General features: G+C 40.8%; 1 protein-coding gene across 1 annotated transcript in view; it reads right to left on the bottom strand.

The window, feature by feature from the left end:
- Positions 1-20,043, bottom strand: part of slc8a2b (solute carrier family 8 member 2b) — a 177,978-nt gene extending 157,935 nt beyond the window's left edge. The window contains exon 1 of the mRNA XM_042413775.1: positions 19,917-20,043. The gene's annotated coding sequence lies outside the window, so the exon portion shown is untranslated. The remainder of the gene's footprint in view (positions 1-19,916) is intronic.
- Positions 20,044-26,251: the final 6,208 nt, after the last annotated feature.

Here is a 26,251-nt window from a genome sequence, read left to right as displayed (position 1 = left end):
ATAAAGTAGCCTACAGTGCAATTTATTTTCATCATCTCCCAGGTCTCAGACCAAATACACTCTACCTTCCTCACTTACCTACTTCTATTGCCAGGGGTAAGATACCTCATCTTACTCTCGCATGGACATAGCATAATGTTCTACACCAAAAGGTTTCTGTTCTATTTGAGAGTCCTGACCATGGAAAAGTTTGGTAACTCCTCACCAAACTACATTTCAGTTGGTGCAATCATCAGAGGCGGCGCATGATGCAGCTACTTGGGTCTCATAATTTGGATATATTAGTGTTTATCAAAACATGTCATTAGAAGTAACTCCTCTTACATCAAGATGCTGAGCTCATACAGGCACACACAAGAATTATTCCCATCTACACATATGCAAGACCAAATATACAGATTACAGGAATACTTTGATAGAATATTATGTAGCCTGTATGTTCATATATTCAATTCAATTCAATTCAATTTGAACAAGTCATCTCAGGGCACTTTTCACACATTCATTCACACTCTTTAATTTACAGAGATCCAACAATTCCCCCATGAGCAAACACTTGGCGACAGCAGTGAGGAAAAACTCCCCTTTAACAGGAAGAAACCTCAAGCAGAACCTGGCTCTAGGAGGGCGGCCGTCTGCTTCGACTGGATATATATATATATATGACATACATCTGCGCAAATAACCATTCATATATGACATAGCCTACATCTGCACAAATAAGCTATCTCATATTGAACACATGTATTATTCAGTGTGGTTTGTATGATATCGCCCATATTTCACACCCTGCCTGTATGAAGATTTCACTTTATGTGTGTCTAAGCATGTGCATGTCTGTCTCTCATGATGCTGCAGCATTTCATTCATCTGTGAGAGACAAAACAAAAAGCAAATTAAGAGTAGTGACGTTCATTATTTGTACAAAACTAACATAACTCCCCATCCATCGTGGAAAACTCATCAACATGCACTCAGAGCACGAGCTGAGAGTTCGCCGAAGACTGCACTGCTACGTCCTGCAAAACCACGCCCATCTGGGTGAAATACCACGTTTTTAGGGAGTCCCGCACACACACACACATGCAAACACACACAAACACACACACACACTTCCTACATCAGGAAAACAGCCAATAAGGGGACAGCTGGTGGCACAGTTCTTGGACTCACACCAATGACAGTATGTGGGTGGACTGGTGGGGTGTATCTGTGTATCTGTGTATGTGTGTGTATGTGTGTATAAATGCCTGTTGGGAGTTGTTCGGGGTGTATGACTTGCCATCTCAGTAGGTGCTGTGTCTCCCATGTGTAAAGAACCGAGCACAGCAATCTGTTAAACGAGGACTTAGTGTTTGAATTTTCAGATGTAGTGTGTTTATCTATAAATGAAACAGATGATAGATAAAGTACATTCGTGTTTTGGTGCAGTTCAAGACATTTTCTGTGTCTGTAAAGTAATAGTCTGCCCCAAATCAACTCAGTATCAAAAACTCACTCCCTACAGACTCCCTAAAGTTAATAGTTTGTTGCCACCAGAGGCTGCGGTCAGCTTGAATTCAACAATTACAATCAATTCCAACTGTGTCAAGATTTCCCTGCGGAGAAAATGTTATCAAAGAGTCCACAGGAATGCCTCAAACCACTTCTGCAACATAACCCACTTCCCTCCCGTTCATGTGTATGTTCCAAACACACATATTTTCAACAAAATGTGGCTATAATGTGGCTAAATACATACAATGCCTTATTCCTCACACAACCCCGTGCGGTGGTTTGTGCACTTTACGGCATCACCTCTTGCTCTTCCATTGTTTAGTTTGTCTTTGAGTAGAAGTTTAATACAAAGACGTCCGATAGACAAAGATCATTACCAACATTTACACATTCTCAATCATTATATTTTATCTTTTGCCCTCAGCTCAGGTGTTAAAACAATGAGGGTGAAAGTAATGATGTGGATGGATTGGTAGAGCATCTGACTTTCAATTAATGTTTGCCTTTTATAAACCACAATCTTTCCCTAACTTTAAAAACGATTTTTGAGTTGCCTTTCGTTAACCGTCTTATATTTGCCATAACTACTATCTTCACTATGCGCACATACTACAGGAAGCAAGAATTGTAAAAACGTTGGCACTGGATATAAAAAAAACTTCTGTACTATTTTGTACAATTCAGTCCTCATGTTGCTAGAGCATATACAAACAATACAGGGATTAAAACATTGCTCTGCTGCTAGTGGCAACACATAAAGGGATACGCCACTGAAACTTTGTATTTTGAGTAACAAGCCACCTGCAGACTTGAAAGTCGGCTCTGAACAGTTTATATCTCGCTCCTTCGTGGAAGACTTGGGCTGTACATGTTATTCTTGTCTGAATCAAGAGTCTAAAAATAGAAGATGTGGTATTACCGTACAGACTGTAAAAGGCCTCTGAGCCGATTTTTTTGATTTGTGATGTCGGGCTACACAAGTAAAAATTGACTTGATTGACTTGACTCGGCTTCAGTTTCATCGGATTCCAAAGTCGACCCAGAGTCGGAGCAAAAAATGTCTCCCAATTAAGGCCTTTCCCCACAGTTGATCCATACAGTATGTTCAGTAGGTGATAGCGAGACACAGGAGTAGCATATTTAGCCATGTTGTGGAGGAACTTAAGATTTTCAGTGGAGTATTGATTTAATATACTGCTGTCTTCTAACTCAGTCAGTCTGGACACAAACAAAAATAAACAAGATGTACACTGATAGTTACTTGAAGTGAATTTCAATTCTGCAGACAGAAACCACTTTAACCTTTAATTTAAACTTGTTTAGTGAGGTTTCAGGAGCAGGACCACACCTCAACTCCGCCACTTCCAGCATTCCTATAAATACCCATCAAACCTTATCCCCCTCTTTCGCTCTTGTATTCTGCGCCCCTTCCCCACCCATCCTATTTCTCTCTTCCTGTTTCTCCCTGATTCTTCTTCTTCTTCCTCCCCTTCGTAGGGTCCTGAGGGGGTCCGACGTTGCCCGGGTGCTACGGCAGATTCCCTCTAAGCTTCCCCAAAACGCAGTCAGCAAACAGAAGTACTACGCACATCAATCGTTTTTGTTAATAAAAATGTAAATAAGATGTTAAAGTTTTCCAAATACACATCAGGTCGGCGTTACGTTAGAGAAGAGACTCACGTTGTATGGTCCTATATGACATCACTAACCACTAATAACTCACTTTCTCCTTGTCTTGATCCCTGAGGATAGAGAGGAGACACATGAGTGGACACATTTACTGCCTGTCAATCACACGCAGAGGTAAAGTGGAGGTGGTGGTGGTGGTGGTGGTGGGAGGAGGTGGTGGTGGGGGGTTTAAAAGCAGAGTGGCTTATGGGGGGGATGATGTGTGAAGGGAGAGAGGGAAGGAATGGAGGACAGAGGAGGAGGACGACAAGTAAAGGATGATGAGGTAGATAATGAATCTGTCAGTCACACAAAAAAGGATGATGAGTGGGAAGATCTTGGATCACAAGAGAGAGGATATTTACTGATTACTTTGGATAAAGTCTTATTAACATTTTGTCTTTTACAGAGACTAAAAATACAGAGAATGAAGCACAGTAGTTTCTTCATTTAAAAGAAACGTGTCTCTGAAACGTTGTTGTGCTTATTTGAGCTTTTCTGGTTTGCTGATGTGCTTTATGTTGTTCCCGTTACAGAGTGAATGTTTGCGTCGTCGAGCTGCAGGGACTTTCTTGTAGCTTTCATGGCCTCGATAGTTTCAAAGCTTTGTGTTTTGTGCTGATGTGTGTGGTTATATATATGTGGTGTTTGTTTTTGATGCTGCAGCTATAGAAGAACTTTTTTTTTTTTTTTCTTTTCCTTGATATCCATGACTCTAATTTTGTTCTCCTTTATTTTATCCACCCTTTTCTGTCTCTCTCACATGCATTAATTTTGTATCTGTGTAGTGCAGTCATTGATGATACTTTTTGAGAAATAAGGAGTGCTTGATTTGATGCAACAGAAGAATAATCGTCATCTAAGAATGAAGAATGTACCTATGTACTAATGTCTTAGTTTTTCATGTAGAAATATCCATAGTTATTAAACAGATGTGATAAGAATTGAGACTTAGGAAGAAGAAGAGGAGTTATAAAATAGTGGGTCATTCAGTGGGCACCTTTCATCTCTAGTGTATCATTAAAGTAACCCTGTAGCACCACTGAGAAGTCCCAAAATCACTGCTCTCTCCAATCCTACAGTCCACTCAGCACTGATCCAACCTACAGCCGCCTACACGAGTGCTCTACAGAGTCCTCCACGCTGCACCGATACTCGTGATTACACCCTCAGATGACAACAGATACTGTAGCACTGACAGGCAGAGGAGTTGAATGTGGGAAAACAGTTTGAGGTTTGAGGGGAAAGGAGATAAAATGATGGGAAAGAGAGAAAAAAAAGTGCAGTTAGGAGAGATGAAAGGAGGGAGAATGATGGCAGAAGATGAGAAGAGAGAGATGAACAGAATGGAGAAGGTGGAAGAGACGAACAAAGGACAGGAGAACTGGAAACGGACTAGTCTGCACTTTTTTTTTCCACCTTAATTGTCACATATCATGCACATTTCCAGGTCTATATTTATACTCTGGGGCTGTACTGGAGTATTTCTGCACGATAAAAACTGCTTACTAGTCTTATACTGGTCCTGGACTGGACAATTAAGTTTTTTCTGGGAGGAACTTTTAGCTGCTGGCTGTTTGACCTGTATTTCCTCATTAATTATGGGGTATTTTTCCTCTTTTTGGGTGGGTGGGGTGGTATGGGTGTGTGTTTCAGCTCAGTATTTTCTCTGTTTCATTTGAACAAGCAGTTACTACTTTGTTTTACTTCCTCTGACAGGTGTACCACGGACCCTTTACATCTCAAGCAAGGGGTGTAGCAATCTTGTTTCATAATACTCTTCCATTTCTACTTAAGTCCTAAGTCCTAAGATCCTAATGTGAGATTTATTTTGATTTCTGGTTATATTAAAGGTCTAGTATATAAGATTTAGTGGCATTTAGTGGGACAGACTTGGCAGAAATGGAATATAATATTTATAAGTATGTTTTAATTAGTGTATAATCACCTGAAAATAAGAATGCTTGTGTTTTTGTTACCTTAGAATGAGCCCTTTATATCTACATAGGGAGCGGGTCCTCTTCCTTTGAGGCCACCTTGTTGCACCGCCATGTTTCTACGGTAGCCTAGAATGGACAAACCAAACACTGGCTCTAGAGAGGGCTTTTTGGGGGGGGGGGGGGGGGTTTGCATTTTTTGCAAGTTTTGCGCCCACTGTCGGTTCTCCTACACACTTGGAAGGGAAGGGGGGGGGGGGGGTATTCAGTTGGTTGCAATTTGCAACCTCACCACTAAATACCACTAAATCCTACACACTGGTCCTTTAATTCATTTCTGATCACTTGGTTGAATATATATGACCCAAATTCCGATGAACCTATGTTTTTTCGTAAAAATTTTTGAATTACTCTCTGAGGATATTTTCTTCAATATTTTTATTGGTGGCAATTTTAATTGCTATTTGGATTAGACAGATCATCCTCTAAAGCTCCTCCAACAATTAATTCTGTTCAAACACTAAATAAACATGGTAAACATTTGGAGAATACAACACCCCAACAAAAAGGAATAATCACTCTACTCACATGTGCACCAGTCATATACTAGAACTGACTGCTTTATAGTGGAGGCTGGTTCAATCTCCAGTATTAGTAACACACTTTATTACAGTATATTGATCTCTGATCATAGTCCCATTACTCTGCAGCTACAGTCCTCCTTATCCTACTACTATCATCACCAGGAGTACATGAACAAAAAGACTCTGCTCTCTGGGAAACACTTAAAGTTCCCACAAGAGGATTTATTATTTCTTTTGAGACCTCAAGGAAAAAAGAAAAATTTAAGAGACTGAAAGAAATTGAACAAGAAATGATTCATATAGAACGAATATATAAGACATCTCTACTACAGTCTGACTATAACAAGATTCTGATTTGTAGTCTATTACTAGAGATGAGAGAAAAACATTTTGAATTAAGTAATAAACCTAAAAAATTACTCTCAAGACAACCTAAAGGTGAGCTGGCAAAAACTGCTATCCATAAAATACAGTCCAAAACTGGACAAATGCTTACCGATCAACAAGATATTAACAATCATTTTAAATAATATTACTCCAGTCTCTATTTCTGCAGCAACAAAGACAGATTACTCTCAGTTCTTTGGTTCCTTACCTTTGCAACATCTAAATGAAAGCAATTAGCGTCTTCTGGAAAGAAGGTTTTCTGTTGCTGAGTTAGTAGAAGCAATTAAGGCATTCCCCATAGGTAGGCTAAATGTCCAGGACCAGATGGGTTTAGAGCTGAGTTCTACCAAGCATTTCATGAGATTTTAACACCTTTCTTACTCAGGATGATAAATGATTCAATTGCGAGGAAAACATTTCCACTTTCTCTTTAGGAGGCAAATGTATGTCTGTTATTGAAAAGGGGAAAGGAGCCCATTAATCTTGTTAATTATAGGCCCATTTCCTTGCTCAGTTTTGATAACTAAATTTTAACAAAGGTATTGGCCACTAAATTAAGTTAGCATACAGCAACAATTATCCACCCAGATCAAGCTGGCTGTATCCCAGGCAGGCTTTCCTTTTTTAATGTGCGTTGCTTGTTTTAATCTGACTGGGGTAAAAACACTCAAGCAGTTGTCATGACATTGGACGCCCAGAAAGTCTTTGACTCTATCGAATGGCTTTATTTATTTGAAACTCTGAGGAGGTTTGGATTTGGGAAGGTTTCTGTGGACTGGATCGAAATGATTTATCGCTCTCCTAAATTTACTGTCATAACAAATATCTCAATAGAGCCATTTAGTCCATATCAGGGACTGAGACGGGGAGATTTCCTGTCTGCTTTGTTATTCAATGTAGCGCTAGAACCGCTGGCAATTTGGATAAGAAGTCTTCCTCACATCAAGGGTATTCCAGCTGGTTCATCTGAATGTCTTGTTTCACTGTATGCAGATGATCTACTTGTTATTTTAATGAATCCTGAAGTGGGTATTCCTTATCTTTTACAATATATTAAGTCATTCAGTAAAATTTCTGGTTGCACTATAAATTGGGCTAAAAGAGAACTTATGATTATTGGAGAAGATACCATTTTAGAGGGTTGCCCCATTCAGGTTGTTTATAATAATAATAATACATTTTATTTATATAGCACTTTTCTTAACAATGTTACAAAGTGCTTTACAAAGAAAATAAAACCAACAAGGCAGATAAAAAAAGCAAAGAGGAACACAGAGGTAAAGGCAGAAGTACATAGTAACAATAGATTAGGATTATATCACATATTTAGGACTTAAAATCTCAAAAAAAATCCAAAGCTTTTGCTCAAATTAGATTTGTTAGAAGGTATTGATAAATTAAAACACAGCATAGAATACTGGAGGACTTTGCCCGTATCTATGATTGGCAGAGTAAATGCCATTAAGATGGTATCAAAATTTTTATATCTCTTTCAAAATTTGCAGATATTGATCTCGGTTGACTTTTTTAAGAAGCTAGAGTCAATCATTTTAGAATTTATTCAGGGTTATAAAAAACACAGACTATCAAAAATACATCTATTTATGCCCACTCTGGATGGAGGTCTGGGTTTTCCAGTATGTAAAGATTACTGTTGGGCAGCTAATGCTAGGGCACTGGTATACTGACAGACCATGAAAATCACTGAATTCTTCCTCCTGTGGCTAAAATTAGAGCTTATGTCCGTAATAAAACCATATGCCTCATTGTCCTCCTTACTTATTACAAATCCTGCACCTGCTATTAAATCAGAAACTCACTGAATATACACCATTTTGTCACAACCACGCCTTTATTCCAGCATTGCCGGATAACAGATTTGCTACATGGTGAGTAAAAAGGGTCAATTAAGCTTTAAGTACAATCTACCTCACTCTATTTTTTTTGTTATATGCAACTTAGGCATTTTGTGAAGGAAAACATCCGCCAATTTAAGTCCACATTTTTGGAATTGTCTTTCGTCAGAGAGTAAGAAGCTTATCACTAAATTTGTGAATTTCTTTTCTAAGGATTCTATATCTGGAAACTGTATTAAGAGGTCTCGGGAAAGAGAAATCAATTCTGTGTTGCCTCATAAAATATGGAGGACTGCACTCCCCCGTATTCATAGTTGTTCAATAAACAGCAGACACGGGTTAATTCAGTTCAAAGTAATTCACAGTTTTCATTATTCTAACCGTTCTGTGTCTCCAATCTGTGATAAATGTAAATAAAATGAAGGTACATTGTTGTATTTATTTTGTTCCCTAATTCATCCAATTTGGTTTCTTTTTTTTTCTTTCTATTGTTTACTAGACTCTCTCTCCTGACAGGGACTTCATTGACGGGTATGGTACTGGTAAAAAAAACTTTTTCTCAAAGACTGGAAGACACCAACTCCACATAGAGAAACTACGATTTAATAATTTAAAAGGTCGACATAAATGGGAAAAATCTTATGATCCCTTTTTGCAACATCTGAACTCAATTTGACCGTATTTGTATTTATATATAGATTAGTTTTTTCTTCTTCTTTTTTTTAATACTCCTATTTTTGATGAGCTGTAATCAACAGTCACATATGGATGATTTGGACTGTTATGTGCTGACATGTGGTTAAGATGGACTTTTCTTACTTATATCTTGTATCGCTCTCTCCTGGTGTGTGTGTGAGGGTATTGATTTTTGTGTGGTTTATATGTTGATATGAATAATGTTTCAATGAAAATAATGCTAAATAAAAATACTGGTCCCTCAGTTCAGCCTCTGTCGTTTAACTCTCGCCTCTTTAAGGCTCTTGGAAGCTTAATCTCGGTCGACATCTGGCAGCTCGGGAGGCTACGTCAACAAACAGTAACAGCAGGATTTCTCTTCTGTTTCTCATTCTTTACTCGAAATGGAAACTTCTTAAATACATCCAGACATGTTCGAGCTGAAATCTGATCCGAAATATGCAAGTGGACAACGTGAACAACCTGTGGAGCAATCTTAGCAACGAAGGCTACAGAGCAGACATCCTTTTGTGGGCCTGTGCAAACAATCTGATGTCATCACGAGGAGGAAGTAGAGGTAACTTTGCAAATGAAGCGTTCAGAGCAGGTTGAGGCCCTGACCTTTGACTTGTAAGCAGTATTTCTACATACGTTCACCTCAAGTTTTGGACCTTTAACCATATTTGACACAGATATTATAACTGTATAAAAAATAACAGAATACCACAAAAAGCATGTTTTGTCCCCTTTAAAGGACAAAGCACTGAACAATTCTGCCTCTCATTCACCCATCAACACACACGAACACACACCAATGGTCTAGCCTGGGGTCTTGTTCAAGGACACTTCAACACATGGACAGGAAGAGCTGTGGACTGATCCGCCAATCTGCCATCCCATACAAGGGGAGAAAAACAAACATGCAAGAAGGAGTAAATAAATGATAAGAAAATAGGAGGAGAGAGAGAGGAGAGTGGTGGATGGGGAATGGATGAGAGAAAAAAGAGATGAAGGATAAAAGTAAAGGAGGAAAAAAGAATAGGATGACAAATGAGTTGATAAAAGATGAGAAAAAGTCATTTTATGGATGGAACCGAAGTGAGAGAGTAGAAAATGAACAATAGGCAGTAAAAAGAGAAAAGGACGAGAAGAAGAAAAATGAAGATTGTTTACTGAAACTGGAGGGAAAGACAAATGAAAAACAGAGAATTGGGAACAAAGAACATCCAAAAACAGAGAAAACAAATTTGGAGGATGACAGGGGAGCAAATGAATGAGAGATAAAAGAGGGTAATAGGGAAGTGTGATACGGGAGGTGGATTAATATCAAAAATAGAAGAGAGGCCGTGAAGATGGAAGCAGGATATAAAAGAACAGATAGGAGGAGCGGTCCTAAAATGCCCTGCAGTTGATTCTCATGTTAGCTGTAAACTCCCCTGCAGCAGTCTCATTCCCACAGGAATCCTAATGCCAGGGCAGGCCTCTGAGCCTTTAATAGGCAATCACTGAGTGGAGACAGAACGTACTGTACACACACACACACACACACACACACACACACACACACACACACACAAACACACACACACACAAACACGCTAATGAACGATCCCTCAAGCGTGGGGAAAAACAGGCAGACTGACGCACAATCACTCAGTTGAGGTCAGAGGAAGTAAAAGAAGTGAGAAATGAACCAAATTCGGTTCATTTGGATTGAATTGCCGTAATTATTGGATTTACTCACAGCAAATCATAACAGCTCTGTGCACATTTATTCTACCATGGACGTCTAAACAACATTTCATTTTTAAGAGTTTAGTTTAAACTAGATGTCTAGATGACCACAGACTTTTCCACTTTTGAGTTTTACAAATATTTAATCTTAATAGATAAAAATTCAACCTATAACGAGTAAGAACTGACCTTGTTTGCAGTTTGAGGTTTACAGACATCTCTTTAATAATGGCAGGCTATGGGGAATCTTTTTGTTGCAGTACCGTGTTTGACCACTGGGGCGAATTGGCAGCCAGGCTGATGCGTTATGCTGTCTCCAGCTCTCCTAAAAGGAGCCCTGTGGAGTTTTCTTGTAAACAAACAAAAGTCATGTTGACATTTACTCACTAAAACTCATTATGTGTGTCCTTGTGAGCTAACAAACGTGGTGAATCCATTTCCTTCCTCATGACACATTTGCAAAGCTGATTTTTTTTTACGGCCACCTGTAGATGAGTGGAATAGTGTGAAGACTGTGTATCATGTCACAAGCAACACAGATTCCCAACTGGAAATCAAACCAGGAATGTCCCAACCACTGGACTAACTGGACGTCCCCAGAAAAATAAACTTTTAAAAGCACATGGACACACACAAACTAAAGTACAGATTACATAAACAGAGAAGTTTGAGCCTGTAAGACTCATAGTGGAACCGGCATCTGTAGATGGAATAAAACAAGTCGTAGCCATGCATATGACACTATAATCCTCATTCATATTAATGAGACTGACGCTGGAGAGAGGGATAAGAGCAGGAGGGAAGAGAAGATGTGGATGAGTGAGGTCACATATATAAGTAATAATGTAGAGGAAAGGTTAAGCAAAAGGGTAACAAGTTAATTCAATGCAAATTAAAGGAAATTAGAAATAAACATAGGAGAGCAGCCACAGGGAGAGGGTCGGCCGGGGTGAAGTGTAAAGGTGAAAGATGGACAGGAAGAAGCTTTTTAAGTAGTGGAGAGACACTGGTTGGGTGGCAGGAGAGTGAGAGGAATATAATATGAGTGGAAATATGTCACAATTACTCTGGTGGTGTAACCTTGTCGCACAGATAACAAGCTCAGTTCAGCTCAAACCCCATCACTGGTGTAAAAGTTGACAATAAAACAACAGATAAAATCCATTTCTCCATAGGATGACTGTGTGTGTGTGTCCCCTTGTCTCTACAACAGACAGTGTCAAACCTATCTGATAATAAGAGAGCGTGATTTCATTATTTCATTGCAGGAGAACTAAGGAGCTGTCTCTCAGCAGGCAACCACTGCAGCAGTTATTCTCTTCCCAACCCTCCCACTGTACCATACGCACACACACACACACACACACACTCTCACACTGCCTGTAGTCAGCTTATCAATGATACATGCATGCAGCCCTCCGTCCTCGCGTGTCTGTCTGAAGAATCTGTCGCACTCTCTCTGCTGTAGTTCACCAGGAATCGGCCTGTTTAACTGCCATCTTTGTGATTTCCTGTTTCTCTTTTAGGTAAAAAAAAAAAAAAGATTTCAAGTGAATCAGCTTGAAAACAAAAGTCACAAGTAGCTAATCAGTTTTAGCAGCGTGTCATCCTGTCAGATTAGAGGCGTCGGTGGTGCAGGAGCTGGACTGTAGACCTGTAGTCCTGATTTTTTTCAATACAATCTATTTTTTTCTGCAAGAGCCATTCGGTAATTACCTCTCTACAGCTCTCATTGTTTCTGGCAGAGTCCGCCTTGCCCACATTTTAAATTGCCTATTTACATACATGAAATGATGCATGCATGCACTCCGCTATTCTAACCGCAGCTCATTGATAGAAGCCTTCCTGTTTACCAATCTCTCCCTACAGCCACATCAGAGCTGCTTAAGTTACTGCTAATGCAAACCTAACATTTCCTACTGCTCCTAATTCACATTTACGGCATGCAACTGTCAAACTATAGGGTGGATTTTATTGTGAAGCAGCCACAGGAGATACAGTGTATTGCAAAGGTTGGTGATCAACAAAAACACATCTACAAAAAAAAAAAAAGTCTTTATCTGTGATTCCTGTTAGTGGACGAGCTTCAGTTTTTATGGAACGGAGTAATGGAAGAACATTCACAACGAGCTGTTAGGTGAAAAGCTCCAGGCCTCCAACTTGTCATCAAACAAGGTTTTTCCATTGTGGCGGGTGTAGTCACGTCGAGCCGTGTCGTGAACAGCCGTGAGCGGTTCGAGCCGTTCTCGCACGCTACGACTGTTTTTTCACTGCGAGCGCGGCGAGGTTAAAGAAACTGTTGACCTTGATGACATGTCGGAGGTGTACTGGTTTTCTGTCGGATGCATTGGTGTTCTTGGTTTTCGGTTTTCTGTCTCAATGAATTGACTAAATGCTGTCCTGTCGATGAGATTATTGATTATTGCAGCTGTTCTGATAACCTTTGCATCTCTCTAACCTTCTGTTTGTCTCTCAGGCATCTCTTGCTGGACCAGCAGTCATCCTGGAACCGCTCTACTTCTCTGGCTGTCGATGGCATTTCCAGAGTTGTTGGGTCTGGTTCCTCATCTTCCTCACCTCACGTCTCTCTCTCTCTCTGAATGATGTCTTTATCCTTCTCTCTCTCCTGTGTGAATAATGTCTTTTCTTGTCTCTTCTCCTCTGTGTATGTGAATGGTGTGATGTGACTCTCCCCTGTGTGCATCTGTAGTCTATCCTCCTCCTCTCAGGTCTCCATGGTGATGGATGTGTGTGTGACTCAGGTCCTATTCTGTTCTGGTGGCACCTGGAAGCTGCACAGCGTCCTCTTCATCACCTTCTTCATATATATATATATATATATATGTTATAAATCCATTATAATTTTGTTAACTTGTTCCGTGCTGTATTTCTGTCATTTGTCTTTCTTGTTCTACAACATCTATTGCACGTCTGTCCGTCCTGGGAGAGGGATCGCTCCTCTGTTGCTCTCCCGGACGTCCCCCCCCCCCCCCCCCCCCCCCCCTCTCAAGGACAGAGGATGTTTTATCGCTGTACAGACTATAAAGTTCCCTGAGGCAAATTCGTGATTTGTGATATTGGGCTATACAAATAAAACATAAAAAATGGACTGGTGTACTGAGAATGCAGTAATATCTTGTTGTCTGCAGTCTTACATCTCACTATGGCTGTTCCTGCTTGTACTATTTCTCCCTGCAATATTTTACAAAACTGCTCTGCTGACCAAACGGTGCCAAATATCTCTCCAAGCATCTGAAAGTATAACGCAGGAGAGACTGAACTCGAACAAAAAACCACGAATCTCCTGTTAGAAGCTACAAGAGTACTGAGAGCTAAACAAAGCTTTCTCTCTGGTTTCTAGCTAAAGGTGTTGAGTCATGCAAGACGCAAGCTTGTTCGAGGTCGTCACAGGTTGTCCACAGTCGGCTCCTCTCGCTGTGATGCTGCTGCTAAAGCGGACCAACGTGGCCTGTGGATATACGGCAAAAGTAAACAACTGCTTTTGACTGTGCTATGCTGTTGTGTGGACTACTGTGTTCCCACTGTGCTGCAGCATGAGATCAGATCCTAGTTGCTCAATATACTTCTTTCTTTGTAAAAAAAACAATGTGATGTAATGTCTGCGTGTACTTCTGTTTGAACACTTGTTTCTCTTAAATTGCCTCTTGAGGGATGAATAACGTCTTTTGAATTGAATTGAATGAACCCTTTAAACCCAGTTTGTTTAGCTGTGTTGTAAACAGATACTAAAGCTGTTTTTCTCTTGTATTTGTGTTTAGCAGTTCAAGGTGTGTTACCTGCCCTCGGTGGTCAATACATGTGTGATTTCAAATGTAACTCTGGGAGACAAAGAAGTAAAACGCACTCGACATCGACACCAGAAGACACAGGTGTCGTCTGAAAACTTAAGATTTATAACTTTAAGTCACGACTTCTGCGAGACTTTGCTTACTTGAGACTTAACCCTCTAGAGAAGGAGAAAATATTTATGTCTCAAGCCAAAGACTTTGGCTTTAAAGGAAAACCTTTTCAACCTTCCCAGATCAATAAAAGATAGATGATACGCCAACAGGCAGGTCTTGCATAACCACACAGCTGGAATATTTAATTATTAGGCTTCTGCATTGAAAGCATTTTCATTAGTTTTCAGTTTGCTGGTGATGAACTGTGACTTGATGACGGCTTGAACGTAGACTAAAGACTTGAGACTTGACGAGGCCCAGTGGGGGTCTGAACACGTCTGATTCCTCACACTTGTATCTTCTTCTTAATGTTTATACCAGGTGTGAACACATGAAGAAATACCTGAAATTGAGAAGCTTTTTTGTTACACTGCCAGATGTCTACATATTTGTCTATGAGCCCTTGCATTGTTGGGTTCCTAACATAAACTGGTTTGGGTTCATTATTATTCCTATCAGGCAGACTTTTCTGTGCAGTGATTTCTGTTTTTTTTCACAGTTTTCCTATTAAACTAAAGGACTAAAAGCTTAATGCATGAAACGAAAGATTCTCTCTTCTGTCCTTCTGTCTGTCCTGTATGACAGGTTTTTTGGCCGGCTTTCTGTTCCTGTAATCCTTCATAAATCTCCTCTGTTTATCTAATCTCTAGCTTTTGTTTTCTGTCTTCCTGTCTCACAGTCCTTCTCCTGGATCTTACTGGACATCGGTGCTCCAGAGGCTCCGTCTGTCTGTTCTGTCCTGAAGTTAATCTCCCTGTTTTCTTGTCATCCAAGATGAAATTGGAGTTGTAGGGATAGCAAAAAGCCTGTTTGCACATTTATTTGCTCATTTGTTTGCCACTCGCCAATAACTCACATAACACTGAACCAATTTTAGCCAATCATGGGGGAGCAACACATGTCACTGCAGCGCTTGCCATTTTCAGATTTTACAGTTAAACCCTACAAAATAACAGCTCTTCAGACTCCAGCAAATGTCAGCCAGTCAGTCTGTCTGCCTAAAATAATCAATCCCCCTGTCTCCGTTTATATGAGCCAGTGTAACAACCTCCACTCAGACACAAATAATTTTACCCTGCACCAATCAGCCAGATCATTTGTGTAATTAAAAACTGTGAAAAGAAGCAGTGGATGAGAGGCTAGAAGTACGGGAACAGCCCTGTATGTTTCCCTAGAGAGCAATCAGACGGAGGAGACGGAGGAGACGGAGGAGACGGAGGAGGGATGAAGGAGGAGTTAGAAGACAGGAGATAGATGGATAATGAGGTGTTGAGACAAAAGAGGATAGAGAGGATGATGGTTACTTTGATAAAGGAGATAAAAGTTTCTTTTTTATTTCTTTGGTATCTTGCTGTTTGTGAGTTCTTTCTGTCGTTGTCGACAAATTGGAAATCCCTCTAGAAAAGGTTCTGCTTGAAGTAATCTGTGGATTTTTTATGCCTCCACTGAAGAGGTAATGTGTTTGTACCCTACTTGTTTGTTAGTTACCAGAATATTTTAAAAACCTTAACAGGGTTTCCTGAAATTTGGTTGAAAATGAGGGTATGGACCAAGAAACCAAGGTTTGGTTTAAGTACAAAGGTTTCAGATCAATTGTGGTCATGATTAAACAAATAATTACTTTGTTAAAAGTTGGTAATTGTCGGTAGAAAAACGGAATAGAGTCACACTCTTACTGGTCCCAAATGTCCACCTCAACCTCCTCCCTAACAGGTTTTACAACAGTATAACGAAACGCTATTTCCATTTGTTTCTGTGACATAAAAGTCACAGTTGGGAGATTCTGTAGGGCTGTGTTGGACATTTTCACAATTTTGTCATGACTTACTGCATTTATTCTAATAAAAAATATCTGGCACCCCTGTAATAGCCAACCATGGCTAAAGCTCGGGTGGTTGAAACAGGAAACGCCATAACACATTCCACCGTCGCCTGAACAGGATGAACCTGATCTCCCCCCAACACCCTTCCAAGACAGGTCACTGTGGCCATTTAGACAGGTTCACAGTCAAACCCGCCTCCTTCAGACGGTAAAACACTGCACGCAGATGCTCCAGATGTTCAACCCATGACTCAGAACAGACAATCAAGTGACAGACCAGCAAGAACGACATTCACCAAACGCTGAAAAGTGACCGGTGCATTACGCACGCCAAAGGCCATAACCGTGTATCGTAGAAAGTCATCATGCATAACAAACGCAGAGATCTTCTTCTCTCTGTGGCAATGGGACTTGCCACATGTGTCACATGTATCCATGATTGTCTATCCTTATGCATATTTTGATTCAAATTATATATACTGAACATTCTCTGTAAAAACACATTTAGATTTGACAGTTTTTTTAAGTTTTTTTGTCCCCATCTTTGGTGCCACACATTCTTGGCAGGTGTTTTTGGACAGCACATCCCAGAAATCATGTTTCAGCCCAACAGTGTTTATAGTTTTTTATCTTTTTCTTTGAATTTCTAATTGATGAGTTCCTATGAGTGTCATTCTTTTCTCTGTCCATATCTCTGTTAATGCGAACCTCACAGTTCCTTCTTCTGCTTGTTGTAAACACATAATGTGTTTTAAACAATGATTGGAAAATGTGTCAGGATGTGGTTTTCCTGCTAAATCATAAGAGCAGAGAAAGAAATATTTCATTCTATGAAAATGTTGCAGATTACCACTTTAACAGCCAAGTCGGAGAGTAAATTAGTTATGTTACAGGCCTTCTGCTCCACCAGAGCTGCTTAGGAACCAACAGTGGAAGGCTGTGGGTTGTGCTGGAGCTTTTCCCAAGTGTGATTTGTAAATGTATGATTGTGAGGTGGGGCGGTGATGAAAGCGCAGCGTATCATCCCTTGGGTAAATAAAGGTTAAAAGATGCAGAAAACAGGGGAACATATGCCTCCATGTGTGTGTAAGTGGCTCGGAAAAAAGAGAATCTGCTAAGTGTCTTATAGCCGTGAAATGTAACACAGTGTAGAAAAGAAAAAAAAAAAACGTAGAGGATGTTAGGATGGGAGGAGATCCCGAAGGAGCGGGGAGAAAAGGATGAGAAGGGAGGGGCGAGGACATAGAAGATGGTAGGAAGCAAGAGTGAAAGATAGAGAGAGAGAGAGAGAGAGAGAGAGAGAGAGCTGGGAGATAATGGAGGAGAGGATGAGGGAGAGACGGAGAGAAGGAGATGGAGAGAGGAGGGAGCGGGCGTTAATGAATAATCCATCAGCCAATTTAAAAGGTAAAGCAGCACTTGGATATCGCTCAGAAGCTAAACATGTTGGTGGAGTTGTACAAAGATAAGCAAATATCAAACATCAAAGGATAGAAAGGCAAAAAAGCCTATTCATTACTGTGATCAAATCTGAGGAGCCATACAAGAAGAACACAGCGTACACCCTGAGTTGAAGTTGACAATAACACGGCTCTAATTACTCATAAAACAAGGACAAATGATGTGTCTGCTGCAGCCTTATTGTAAACATGCTGCATCGCTACAACATCCTACAGCCTTTTTTTTATTAAGGGTGGAGGGAGGGCCTCGTAGACACGGAGATGGATGGAGGAAGGGCTGGGCTGAAGGCTGGTGCAGGGAAAACAAGGGAAGCCCCAGAAAAACTGCAGAGACGAGGAAGAGAGAGCGAGGGAGAGGAAAAGCCCAGGGAAGCCCTGCTGCAGCCGCTGTGGACTGGAGGAGGATCCCCCACTTCTCTTCTTTCCTTCTTTCTTTCTCTCCAGCCTGCGTGCTGCAGCACGGCTGTTGTAACAGACTCCTTCAGTAAAACTCAAGACAGACTGAATGCATAAAACTGTTTTACATTTATAAGCAAGTGATGTGCATCCCCTCTCTGTGCCCAGAAGATCTGCCTCAAGGCTGAAATCACATGAATGAAGACATACAGTAGCCTGCATGAACACCTTGCACAATGTGATATCAATTATTGCTGAGCTGACCCATTATTTCAGAAATCCTGCAGAATAAGATGCAATATTTCCTGTAAATGCATTTATGGAACTGATCGTTTTGTGCAGCCTGCAGTATTTCCTTCATGCACATTCCCCATAACACAATACCTTTTTTTACTATCCACAACACCGTTACGCAACATTGATGAACAGTGGCTGCAACCCCCCCGACCCCAAAGAGGTTTTAAAGCACAAGTCGTTCAGTCAGTTAAAGCATTAAAATATGTCATTGAGTAGCTACTGTGGGGGGGGGGGGGGGGTGATCCCGGCATAATGAATCCCTAATTGGGCGACGTTAAGGTGGAGAAACATCGTCCATCCCACCCAAAAGCCCTACCCGGACGCGTCAATCTGCTGCGTCAAGTTGGACAGAAAAAGACAAGAGGAAGTCTGTAAATTAGCGAAGCAGCCTTCAAGATAAAAGATAAAAATAAAAAATATTTTGAAGGGGAAAAAATGTTTTAAAAATGTGTTAGATGTGGAGATCAACGCTAGATTTAAACATGATCGAAATGGAAATTGTGCATTTTGGTTTTAAAAATATTATTATCCCCTAACAATATTTGACAGGAATGAGGACAAATGTACGCAACAACCATCTAAAACAAGAGCACACATTTTTATTTTTTTTATCTTTAATTTTTACAATAGTTGTAGTTTGGTTACAGTCAGTCTATGAAGCGCGCGCAGCTCAGCAGTCTCACATCAGTTCAGCTGTTTGCTTTTATTGTGAAAGCTCAACCAGAAGTCTTTCGGCTCTCTCTTATGACTTGACGCTGATCTCCGCAGCCGAGAGGCGCAATAACATCAGAGAAAATCACAACAACCTCACGCGATCTCATCAATGAAACAACAGAGCAAAAACGCAGCCTACAGTTACGATTTCTCATCAGCGGAAGTCACGCGCGAAACGTAGATTTGATTAAAACCAGAGCGAGACAGCAGCAGATATGTTTGATTAACTTTTTTTTTCTCTGTGCTTTAATACAGGCAGTGTCAGCACAATTGTCAGAGTTGTTGATCCTTGCGCTTGAAAACCTACTCTACACACTCCCAGCGCTGCCAGGCTGCATGGTGTCCCCCAACCCCTCCTCCCCAGTAACGCTCATTAAACTGGGGGAAGAACTTTGCATGCAAGCGTTGGGTAAAGGGGGGGGGGGGGGGGGGGGGGGCTTAATGTAGTCTGTGTGCATCTCACAAAACCCCCGCAACATCCTTAGCATTTCACTCACGCTGCTAAAAAAAAAAAAAAAACTTCAGGGGGAATGTAGGACACAGAGATGCTTCAGGGTTGGACCAGCAAACATGATACTGATGATGTCGAGCGTAAATATGTCAAATTCATTTCAAAGATTATGATAATTGCCTGTCAAAACTGATAATCCTTTGGCACGTCTTCATGGTAAAATACACTGGATCGCTTATGATATATAATTTACCCATATACAGGCGCCAACAACACTTCCAGGGAGACGTTTTTGGCACCGGAGAGCTGCTCCACATGGTCGTAGACAGCCACAATCAGCAGCCAGTGATGCCCGCATGGAGCTATGCAAGCACACATGAGCAAGTGCAAACCACAAACACGCATAAAAAAAATTAAAAAAACCCCGCACATACTGTACACAAACAGAGCAGAACTGTACGAGAACTGTTTCTTACCTTTTATTCTAGTACCAGCCCGCACTCGAAGCAATAAGCATAGTATCTGATGTTAGTATGAAAGACTGGAGAGAGAAAACTGTCCTCGGTACTGCGCTCCGCCGCTGCTCGACTCTCTCCGTTTATCTCTCCCTCTCTCTCTCACACACTCAACAAACTGCACACATACATACACACACACTCTCACACACATACTCGCGCTCCCCCCCTCCTCCCTCCCCGCGGTCCCTCATCACACACACACACACACACACACACACATCACACACAGCGCGCAGCCGGGCGGGGTGCAGAGGAGCGTGGTTTGTCCACGGGGACGCGGATGGATGAGGAGCAGGGTAATGCGCGTCGGAGAGAAGAGGAGAGAAGAGGAGAGGAGAGGAGAGGCCAATGACAGATGCCATGAGGAGACAAAAGGGAGAAGAGGGCAGGAAAGGGAAGGAAGAACAGAAGGAGACAGGAGGAAAGATGTAGAAGAGAGGAGGGGAGAAAAAGTAATAAAATGAGAGAAGCTATAAATTTAGAGGAGAGATGAAGAAAGGAAGGAGATAAAAAGAGAGAATTGAAAGAAAAGGGAAAAAAGCAAAGTAGGATAGGAAAAGAAAGAGGAGAGATGAAAGGATTAGGGATGGATGGGATGAAATTAAGGAGGGATGAAAGGAAGGTAAGAGGAGTTCAAAAGAGGAAAAGGAAAGGAAAGGAGACAAATATTAAGGAAAGGAAAGAAGAAAAAGGAGAGAAGAGGAGGAAAGAGGAAAGGAGATGAGAAGAGAGGAGAGGAAAGACGAAAAGGGAGGGGAGGAGAGGAAAGGAAAGGAGAGGAGAGGAGAGGAATGAAGAAAAAGAAGAGGAAAGGAAAGTAGAGGAGAGGAAAGGAAAGAAGAAAAACGAGAGGGTAGGAGAGGAACAGAGAGAAGAGTAGAGGGGAGGGGAGGAAAGGAAAGTAGAGGATGGGAGACAAGAGGAGAGGAGAGGAAAGAAGAAAAAGAGGAGAGGAAAGGAAAGGAAAGGAAAGGAAAGGAAAGTAGAGGATAGGAGAGGGAAGAAGAAAAACGAGAGGAGAGGAGGGAGGTGACAAGTGCAGAGGGGAGGAGAAAAAACAAAGAGCAAATTGAAAATTGATTAACTATGACTGTAACAGGATGTTCTGCAGCCCACATGGCTTACATCCTCGACAGTCATCTCCCTGTTTTCTAATATTAGACATCACATTATACATTATAATACTTGACACTCTAATATCTAAATTCGGATATTAGCAGGCGCCACTGTTTGACATTTCCTCAGTTAGCCGAATAACTGAAGGGGGGGGGGGGGGGGGGGGGGGGGGTGCAGAGGGGCGTTTAGGATAGAGGAGGTCTGGGGGGGGGCAGAGAAGGAGGCATTTATCAAAGTATTGAGCAGAGCCAATTACTTAGCCGGTGTGCAACGTTTTTAAGCTCCGCTCTGACTGCTGAAGCCTGCTGACCAAGCAGCCAGGAAATACACTCAGCCAATCGGTTAGCAGTCTGTCTCAATAGAGACACCGTGCTAAATCCACCTCCAAGACTCCATCGAGTGGAGTCTGTCAGAGATTGAGACTCACTCCTCCTCCTCATCCTCCTCCTCATCATCATCCTCCTCCTCCTCCTCTCGCTTCATCCACCAGACTTCTCCTTCTCCTCTTCTACTTTTCCGTCCTTCCTCATCCTCTCCTCACTCTGTCAGCATTCTCGGGACAAGGGTGAGAAAAAAAAAAGGCTCAACTTAAAGCTAAAATTAATCTCAGAGTGTGAGGCTGCTGCTGGTATTGAGGGAATTTCTCTTTTGTATGAACTTGTTTAAAGATAATATTAGCTTTTTTGGTTATTTTTGTATTTTTTCTTTACATTGCTACCACCTCAAAGCCTGTTTTTCTTTCTTATGAATTGTGAATGAACAAATTCAGCTCCAGGTCTTGTTAATCATTTTAATTTATTCCTAAACTCCTCAGGCTTATCGAGTAAGTGTGTTTTCAGATTTCAGACTCTAAAGTAAACGTCTTGTTGATTTGAGGCAGGTTTTGTCCACCTGTTTTCACAAATTATGAGTATAATGATATAATAACAATAAGATATCACTGATAGCTGTAACTCAAGGCAATCACGCAGTACTCTACGGTACAATATAAAGAATTTAAATGGTAAACATGTAAGTATGACTAGAAAATTCAAGTGTTTCTGCTTTTTAAAGGTGGGAAATCTGTTGCTGCATTTACATGTCAAAGACTTTCTGTCCACACTGATGTTTTCCAGTCATTTTCTAAAAGATTGTCGTCCACTCTGAAACACCAAAACAACAACAACAAAAGCAGCTTAATGATATTCTGCTGGGTATGAACAGATAACAGTGCTACAGCAGGTCCTGATTCTCAAAAATGTATCCAATATCTTACATGAGGGTTTTCCAAAATCTCAATTTTTCTGAAAATAACAACACGAGACCAGCATTTCAAATGTATAGCATTCGATCCTGTCTGGTTTTATTGTGTTTTCTGGGTTTTTCTTCAGTTTGCACTGTGTTTTCTTCCTGTGTTCCTCCCCAGCCTGCTTTTTCCCTCCTCACTTTCCCTCCACACCTGCCCTACATCCGCCCCCCTGTTCCCGGTGTTTTCCCCAGCCAATCAGCTCCTTTCCTGTTCTCCTCTTTCACCACCTCATCCCCCCTCACCTGAGCTTCTCCGCGCATTTCTCCACCTGCACCTCATCCCCTCGTCAGTTTAGTTTGTATTTAAGTCCAGTTTTTCTGTTGAGTCGTCTGCTCAGTTTCTGTTAATTTTCAATAAATAGTTCTCTTTGTGACATGTAGTATTTGAAGAACATCTTGGTTTTTGGTGTGGAAAAACAGCAGCTTAGCGTTGACGGGAGACCTATACAGAGATATCTCTAGTGTTTTCATATTTATGTGCATTAATGTGGATACAGCCCGCCTCTGTATACTGACTCAATTCTTATTCATATTTTAAATCAAGTTGAAGAACTTGATCTCTTTTCCACTGCGTGAGCTTCACAACCTGTAACCTGGGGCTTCTCATAAGAAGACATATTCTGCACATTTCCAAGTCTGTTTTTTATTCTGGGGCTCTACTGGAATATTTTTGCATGATTTACAGTTCAAAAACCTCCCGATTTATCTTCTACTGGTCCTGTATGCAGCCCCTCAGTTCAGCCTCTGTCTGAAACAGGCTGTTTTAGCTCCTGTCTCTTTAAGACCCGCCTCCCATGAGCTCAATCTGTTCTGATTGGTCAGCTCCTGGAATGCTACGCTACACACACACTATGTAAACAAACAATAGTAGTAGAATTTCACTTACTTTTCTTGTTCTTTACTCAAAATATCAACCCATAAAAGGGGGCGTTTTACGCGTCATTTGACTCTTCTTCTGCACAAAATGAACCAATCGTGTGCCGCCTGCTTCAGTCAGGAGGAACAGGTCATTATAACGGAGAACTATGAATAATATAAATACATTATCACAGCAAAAAGCAACGCTGTTTCTGCACATAAGGCAAGAGAGGAACGCTGGCAGAAAATTGCTGATCGTCTAAATTCATTAATTGGTTAATTTATTTATTTTACCGCTCAGTGCACTCTCCGTGCCTCCCGCATCCAGAACAGCTCTTAAACTTTAAACTTGATGCAGCAGATTTAAACATTATACTCAAGAAGTGCATCCAGGTCTGACTCTGTCCCATAATGAAGGATAAGTGGAATTACTTCAGGTTCTGGCCAAATCAAAGTGAAATTAATTTTATAGATTAAATATTACCTGTGATAAAACCAACAGACTCATCAAATTTATTTTTGTTTAAAGTATTTTTTCATTAGTTTTAGTTTTGTTATTTTTTACTACTTGAAATATATTTTGATATTATGTAACAAAATCCCATCCCACAAGTAACCCAAACCTATTGCACCATTACAAATGTACAACATAACCTATCAAATCAATGGTAAGTATCATAAATTACTAATCAATTTTCTGATCGGTGTTCTTATAGCTGCAGTACCAGCAGTGTTAAACAGACTTGGCAGCAAATCAGGTAGTTAGTGAAAGGACTTTTTATTGCCGGTTTAAGCCAAAACTCAGAACATAACCTGCTCCAGACCAGGTAAAGTTTGCAGCATATGTTACCATGGTGATGTAGAAAAGAGAGACACCTTCGTGACATTGAAAACCCTGCAGGCTCGCTAACCCCTCAGAGGCTACGTAAACAAATAGTAGCAAGATTTCACTACCTTTTCCTCATTCTTTGCTCAAAATATAAACTTCTCAAATAAATTTGTACATGTTTGAGCCCGAATCTGATCGGAAATATGCAAACAACCTGTCTGACGTCATCACGAGAAGGAGATGAAAGTAACTTTATAAACCAAGCTGTCATGAAGAGAAGCAGGCAGAGAAAAAAATCTGAAGAAACTTCTTTATTCAGAGATTGTGCAGACAAAAACAAAAGCTGGCTGATCAAAAACAGAATACAGGATGAGCAGATCAAACTGAACAAAGGATCCAACAAAGACTGAACTGAAAACCAGGACTGAAATACAAACTGAACTGATGAGGGGACGGGGAACAGGTGACTGGACAGGAGAACAGGCAGGAAGCTGATTTATAACAATATTTTATTATCATTATAATATATAAAATAAATTTATACCCAGTTTAGATGCAGATACAGGAGCAGCGTAGAACACACTCTGATTGGAAAATTTGGCAAAAAAATTAGGTGTTGGGCTAGTAGAACCCAAGATACAGGTATAAGACATTAGAATATCCTCTGAAAAAGTGTTTTATTGTAAAGATTGACCTCAAAAACTTAGGAAGATACACTAAATATGTTGGATAGGTGTACAAAGACCCTCCAATATTAACAGCATTTTACCCAGACCATGTCACTTTTGACCTTGAAAAAAAAGTATGTTCCACTAAATCTGCAAAGGTATATTTTTAATATATGATGTAGGAGGGTATTAGGACCATTTCTCCTGGGTTGAGCCCTTTTTTTGAGTTAGATTGACTGGACTAATTGGCTGGAGGGAACTCAGGGAGCAGGGCAGGGCTGACGAGGCTGATACAGGGCAGGTGCGAAGGGAAGAGCAGGCTGGGGGAAAAACACTGAGAGCAGGGCAGGGCTAACGAGCTCGATGCAGGGCAGGTGTGGAGGGAAAAACAGGCTGGGGAGGAGTGCAGGAAACACAGAAGGGAAACACAGAGCAAACAGAAAATCAAAACCCAGAAAACACAATGCGTTTAATAAGTGAGTAAGCTGTGTGAGAAGAGACCGCAATAAAAACAAAGACAGGCAACTTAACATCACGCCAGATAGTCTAAAATCAGTCTGCTCCAACACAGTCCAGTCTTAATATAACAGGGAGAAAAGGTTGAGGAGAATAGCAACCGAGAGACACAGAGCCGGACTGTGACTGAAACCTTAACAGGCTCAGTAACCATAAAGAAGAACTGGACTAAAACAGACACACAGAGTGAACACAGGAACCCAAAAAAAACCACATGTCCAAAAACCACGAGTCCATGACAGAAGCATTCAGAGCAGGATGAAGCCCTGGCTTTTGACTTGCAGTGAGCATTTTCCACATACATTCACCTCAACTTTTATAAATCTGATATTTTATAACAGTATATAAATGGCATGATATGTCTCCTTTAAGAACATAGGAAGGCTCGGTGCTAAGATCTCACAAACCGTTACATTTCATATATTCACCTTTACAAGAGGCTACAGCAGGACTAACTGTATTATTTGATTCGCTGTTTGATAGGGAGGTGGACAAGCAGCTGTGAGATGGATAACAGTGTAAGAGGTGGTGTAGATATTGTTATTGATTTTCTACATTTTTACATCAACATTAGATGCAAGCTTATATACCAACGGAGAATCCATCCGAGGTACCGGTCACCCAGCACACACACATCATGACCTGTATTTTCTATAATAAAGTATTGGTTGTCTTGCTCCATACAGATGAGTTAGTATAATGTTGGTTACTGTTGTTATGTTTGTTTTAGTTGTTCTTGTTGTGATGTGATGACACATCTGCTTGACCAATCATAGTCAAAAGCACTTGTCAGCAAACTCCGCAGGTACCTGGAACCTGAATTTACTATCAGCTCCCGAGCAATGTGGAAATTTAGTTCCAGGAACAAAGTGGAAACAAAAGAAGAAGCCAAAAGCAGAAGCCAAGCAGAAGTTCTTGGAGTGAAAAGGGTTGTTAAACTGCACCGTACACTGTATGTTTTAACCATTTTAGCAGCACGGTTGTAGGAATGGCGATATCAGTCTGTTGGTCCATCATTC

The sequence above is a fragment of the Thunnus maccoyii genome, chromosome 6 (genome assembly GCF_910596095.1).
Source record: "Thunnus maccoyii chromosome 6, fThuMac1.1, whole genome shotgun sequence".
In the NCBI taxonomy this organism is placed as follows: Eukaryota; Metazoa; Chordata; class Actinopteri; order Scombriformes; family Scombridae; genus Thunnus; species Thunnus maccoyii.
Note: the sequence above shows the minus strand (reverse complement) of the source record. Positions and strands in the feature narration are given on the sequence as shown.